Raw genomic sequence first — 6,026 nt, 5'->3', positions numbered from 1 at the left:
GTCCAGATGCCTCAAACGCAAAACACTTTCAGCTTTGGCTGCTGTTGTGACGTGCAAGAGTGGGCAGCCGGGGAAGAGCCTGCTAAGATCAGCGATCCTGATGGGTGACAGTGGCTGACCATGGGACAGCAATTACCTGGCATGCTGGCAGCTTGCATCGCATCCATTTCTTTAGGAGGGACTGGCAGGGAGCCACCGCTTTCTTCTGGAAACACCTTGTTTTTCACAGCTTCATGAGAAAAAAAGAGGGACAGCTGTATCAGATGGAACCGTTCCCCAAGAGGGAGATGACATCTTCAGGATACTTCTCAAAGACACTGATAAGGTTTAGAAACAATGCCTAGGCTTTTAGGGCTGCACCTAGTCACTACTCCAAACAACAGCCACGCCTGACCTGCTGGGAGACCAGGAAATTGCACATAATCTTGTGGTTTGCATTGCACGTAGCGCATTTTTGGCAAACTCTAAGGTGATGCTAAATGCCTTCCTTCAAAGAGGATGGGAAGAAGCTGCAGCCAGGCCAGCCAGGGAAACAGCCCTTCTGAGAAGGGCTCCTCTGCAAGGCCCTCTTGCCTTTCCCTGTAAGCACCAGCAATGGTCACATTTGTCCCATCCCAGCTATTAGTCTGCAGATGGGAAATCGAGCACAACCCAAAAAGCCTGCTGAGTCAGCATCTCCACCTGACTTCCAGCACCAGGAAAGGGCAACCAGCGTTGCTTGGGACCTCGCTCCCGCCTGGAACTGGCCCAGTGGCAAGCAGTGCTGCGTGAGCTGAGTGAGCACAAGTTCAGCACATGCCAGGCCCTCAAATCTGCCTACCGATGTCTGCACAAACCAGCTCTGAGCTGTAATGGTAAAACTGGGGCAGCAGCTTCCCCTGGCACTTGGCTCGAACCACAGCTGGCAGCAGAGGCTCTGCACCATCTCTGTGGCTCGCCAGCACCTGCCTGCAAGGCGTGAAACCCAGCATCACTGCTGCAAGGCTCCGATCGATCCCTTCCTCTTGTGCAGGCCACAGCGTGTCCAGACGTGTGTCTAAAACCTCCGGTTGCCGTCTCATGGCTAAGGCAGAGTGAAATATACCCACCCTGCCCTCCCTCCAGTTCTTCCAGCATTTGCTTTACGACTTCAGATGGCTCCAGGCACTTTTTTCCTCCTCCAGCTTGGCACGTTGCTCTTCGAGGACCTTAACAGAAAGTATTTGGTTCAATAAAAAAAGAAGGAAAGATTAAAAGGCAAATGCTCTTTCCTCCCACTGAATTACCTGTGGGATTGCTTTTAGGCTTGAGGACAGGAGCAGGCCAAGAAGTCAGGAAGCCGTCAACCTTCAGAGGATCTTAAGGAAAATTGCATGTGAATAAGCTCTTGCCACACTGTCAATGTTTATTCCTTCAAGGAAAGGGACATTGAGAACTTACCTCCAGGATGCCCCAAGGGCTCCAAACCAACACCCATCCGAGAAGCTGGATAACCATTGCCACCACCCTCATCTAGAAGCAAGCACAGATGAGAAATATTTCCATCGCACATTGGGATCCACTGCTGCCTTAGTGAACTGCAGGCACTGGAAGAGGGTCAGGTAACAACGTGGGAGACAGGTGTAGGTTGAGCTTGCCAAAGGGGCCTGGCGACCTCTTGGCTGGCTCCTGGGAGCTCTCCAAACGCTCTTCCCAGGCCATGTGCAACACCCACCCCTGGAGGAGCGGATGGACCAACACGCGGCCCCTCCGGGCTCTCTTACTGGGAGAGCTGTCACGCACGCAGGGGAAACCATCGCTAAAGCACAGAGGAAAAGAACCATCATCCACGCTTCTCAGGGAGAAGAGCCCACTGGCCCGTGAAAGGCTGCCCCAGCGCTACCCGCTTACCTCTTCCCTGCGCTCGCCACGGAGCAGCCCAGGCTGGCCTGACGTGCAGGGCCACCCTGAGGAGGAGGATGAGGAGGCAGCGGTGGGCAGGGGCCATGGACCCCTGTGCTCGCACCACGCTGCTGCCGCCGCCGCAGTTGGGGCCGGGGGCTGAGCGGTCAGTTCATACGGCTGCTGAGGCACCATGGGGCTCTGTCACCTCACAGCCCCACTGTGACTTCACAGCCAGGCTGAGGCTGCATGGGAATGGCTCCGAGGGCACTGGTGGCGAGCCGCCCTCCCGGGGAGGGGAGCGCATCCCGTAGGGCAGCTCCTTCCAAGGGCTGGGACACAGTCCCACCCGGGGCTGAGCCCACAGCTCTGCCCTGTTTTCCGGGCACTGTCACAGGGCAGCAAGGAACTCGCAGTCCCCCAAAACAACGGGAATCCACAGCCAAGGGGTTTCAGGGCCAGTGAGAAGCAGGCAGCCCCACCACCTGAGACCCAGGGAGCTCTCACTTGCTGCAGCTGCCTTAGCATAACGCGTCTGGCCTCAGCCTGTTTGTGCACAAGTTAACACACGGTCAGCGACCCGAGAATCACTTTTCTTGCCAGTTAATGAAAAAAGCAAGGGACCGGCCAGGGAGAGAAGAGGCCTGGCACAGTCCCTTGGCTTTTGCACGATTCTTTTGTTTGAGCAGGCTAAATAAATTGAAGGTGTACACCAGGATGGTCTTGCCCTCTGGAGAATTACTGACCTCTTCAGGTGCTGTTACCAGCAGCTCCCGAGGCTAAAGAGTGACTCTGAAGAACATGTGTTTCATCACATCTATATTCATGTCATTAGTGCAATTCCATTGTTATCTATACAAAAATATTTGCCCTGCTCCCAAATGGCCACGAAGGAGCAGGGGGAAGGCTTGGGGGGGGCTGGGGATCTGAGGAAGGGGCTGCTGGCTGCTAGCGAGGTGGGGAGCGGTGAACTGCACCCAGCCGCTGGCCTGGCTCAGCCCATGAATCCTGCAGCAAGCACGGGGGATCAGCGTGGGGCCTGAGGGCACCCTCCCCACCCACCGCCTTGACCAGTCTTCCGGGAGCAACCTGCAACGAAAGCCGCTCAAAATCAGCACCTCTCTTCTTCCTTGTCCTCCCAGTTCCCTGGGGTCCCTTCCCGCCTTCATTCTTCTGGCCTCACAGTAGGGCTGGAAGCACCTCGCGGAGGCAGAGCCACAGGGAGAGGAGAGCGCGCAGCTCCCCGGGAAGCACAGGGAGCCCAAGGGACCGTTCCCTGCTCCAGCTGATCCTCTGTTGATACAGGCCCTTTCCTCAGCACTTTTGAGCACAAAGGCATCGCAAAGGATGTCAATATTCAATCCTCAACTTTTGTGGAGCTAGGGCAGCCAAAGCAGGTACTGCCGTCAGAGTTTTGTTAGGGGAAATGGTGACAGTTCGTAGAGACAGCAGCAGAAGAGAGGGAGAATGGCCTCCAAGAGGTAATATACATCCACTTCTCACACCCATTCCTCCCACATGCAAGCAGTATTTTACTGCAAGAGAGCCCTCCCGCAGCTCCTTTCCCTTGCATTAAAAGCAATGTTTAACCCAGCCTTGGCTCCAATGGCATTTCTGCCCTCCTCTGCCACGAGGGCCAGAGGCAGAACCCACAATGCACATCTAGCTTTTTAAGTCAGGCTAAACATCAGATAAGGTCTCCCCTGGAGATTTCCTGGGGGGTCTTCTTTCTGTACCTACAGAGGTTCAGGCACATGGATCTCCTGTGAACACAAATAAGTCAAGGTGAGCTGTTGGCAGGACTCCAAGTTTGCTCTATCCAGCGTTTCCCCAGGATATTGTTCTCAAATTTTTGCTCCAGGATGTATGTACCCAATGAGAATCCTCCCCTCCCCAAAAAGAGGGCTCTGTCAGCTACTGGCCTCATGTTTCTGTGATATGAAGTGAAAACACACAAGGATGTGTCAGACTGCAGGGGGAGAGAGGGACGGTGATGGGAAAGGTAAGCTGATGGCGTATCCACCCTAAAGCTTTTATGTGCACTAGGACCAAGTCCCAGGTCCTGATGCTTTGCAGAGTTAAGAGCAATACTGCTAGCTGCTTTTTGGGAATTGGACACAAAAATCTCAGTGAATCTGGAGGCCCTCCATACCCCTGTGACCTTCTCAGCTCACTGACCTGGTGTGATCAGCAGGCAATCACAGGCAGGCAGGGCCAATCTTCTCTTTGAGAGACAACTACTCAAGGTGGCATCCACTGCCGTCAGCGCCTTGGCACCAAAATGCAAGCAGACGCTATCCTCTGGAATCTTTAAAGAAAAGTCCAGCTTTGCAAAGCTATTAGGGACAAAGCACAGCTCTCCCTCCACAACTCAGCTGTGTCCTAACACATTCCTCTCTTGATATCACCTCAGGTCACTGAATTATTATCAGGTTCAATCACCTGCAACATAGAGGGGATGAATGTACATTTGACTTTAAAGTGGCTTCCTAAAATCAAGGCTCTGCTAGCAGTAGGTACCTAGAGAGCCCAAAGGTTATTTACTAAAAGCTAGAATTATTTCAGAAGTCTGGTCCGATCCATTCATCTTAAAATGGGTGCTTTGGATCAGACACTACAACCTTTGTGGGATATGCAGAGCTTGAATTCAAGATCTCCCTCTTCTGCTGACACCAGAAAAATGGTGATGCCAACATAGTATCACCTCATCTCCTGCCCAAGATCAAAATTCAGTACTATCACTCATTCCCAAACCTTGGAACTGTTAACTCAAATGAGGACTGCAGGATTGCTGCCATCACTCCATGAGGTCTGGCTGCCTGTCCAGCAGGCAGCAAGCCCTAAAAGCCCACTGTTTACCATTAGAGTACAAACTTTTCTCAAGCTACAGTTGTGGCTCAGGCTCTAATGAAACTGCTTCATTCTGGCACCTTCGCAAGAGGCTTCAAGACAGCTTGCTCTCCAGTTCAGGCTCTGGGAAAAGGTCTCAGACCACCAAAAGGTCTCAGCTACCAATAACTAGAGCTGCAAGGGTGCCTGAGCAGTCAGCTCTCTCAGGACAAGGGGAAAGCATGCTCTGAGGACACAGAGCACACTGTCATCTCCTGCTACGTTAAATGTGTGGTGGAGAGTACAGCACCACTAGCATGGCACGCAAATCAATCTCCTGATTTAGAATACACAAATCCACTCCAGAAAAGTTTAATGTGGGTTCCTGGGGCATCATATTCTGAAAAAGACACAGTACAAGAAAAAAAGGCAAGCATAATTCCCCAGTCTTTAAAACAATCCAAATACTTCAAATACATTAAAGCTCCATCTACTACAGCGCTGCATGCCACAGCAGCTGCTGGAAGAAGCAGCATCAGCCCAAGGACCAGGAGGCTTCTCCACCCCCCAGAGATGGCCTGGAATAAGCAGCACTCAAACCAGAAAGCCTGGTCTTGAGTGCCCTCGGGAACTACTGGGGCTCCCTGAATGGGAAAGACAAAGGGCAGAACTCCATACCGCAGTGAGCTGCCCAGCATCCCTGCTGGGAGATGAACCAGACAGGCTGATCCCACAGTGCTCAAGCGCTTGAAAGCATGTGTCCTGGGAGGAGCGGTACCCTCCAGAAGACAAGATCCCTACACCAAAACTGCTCTGGCCACACCGACTGCATGGCAACACCTACTCCTGTGAGAAACCCCAGGGTCAGAGGAAAAAGGGAGAACCACCACAACTGCGTGCCAGGAGACCAGGAAGGGATCCAAGACACACACCACACTACTAGCTGGGAACAGGAACAAGCAATGGATCTCAAGCAAAGAGATCAGCCCCGTACAGCCCCCATCCCAGGGACATCTGTGGTACCCTCTGTCTCCCATTCAGTCTTTGGGTGAAGAATCTTAGCATAATTTAGGCAGGGACCTCTGGTGGTCTCAAGCTCCACCCCCCCGCTGCCCAAAGCGGGGCTAACTTCAAAGTCAGATCAAGCTGTTCAGGGCCTTGTCCAGACAAGTATTGAATTATCTCCAACGATGGAGACCTCCGGACTCCGCACCAGCACAAGCAGTGCTTGGGCCCTGGGTGTTATTTTTGATGTACTTGGGCCGCAGAGCAACTGCCTCTGAGGAAAGAGACAGGGGCTTTCCCTCTACCTACTAACCTCATATGACAACACCATC

This window comes from Pelecanus crispus, chromosome 7 (genome assembly GCF_030463565.1).
Source record: "Pelecanus crispus isolate bPelCri1 chromosome 7, bPelCri1.pri, whole genome shotgun sequence".
NCBI lineage: Eukaryota > Metazoa > Chordata > Aves > Pelecaniformes > Pelecanidae > Pelecanus > Pelecanus crispus.
This window is presented reverse-complemented; position numbering follows the sequence as displayed.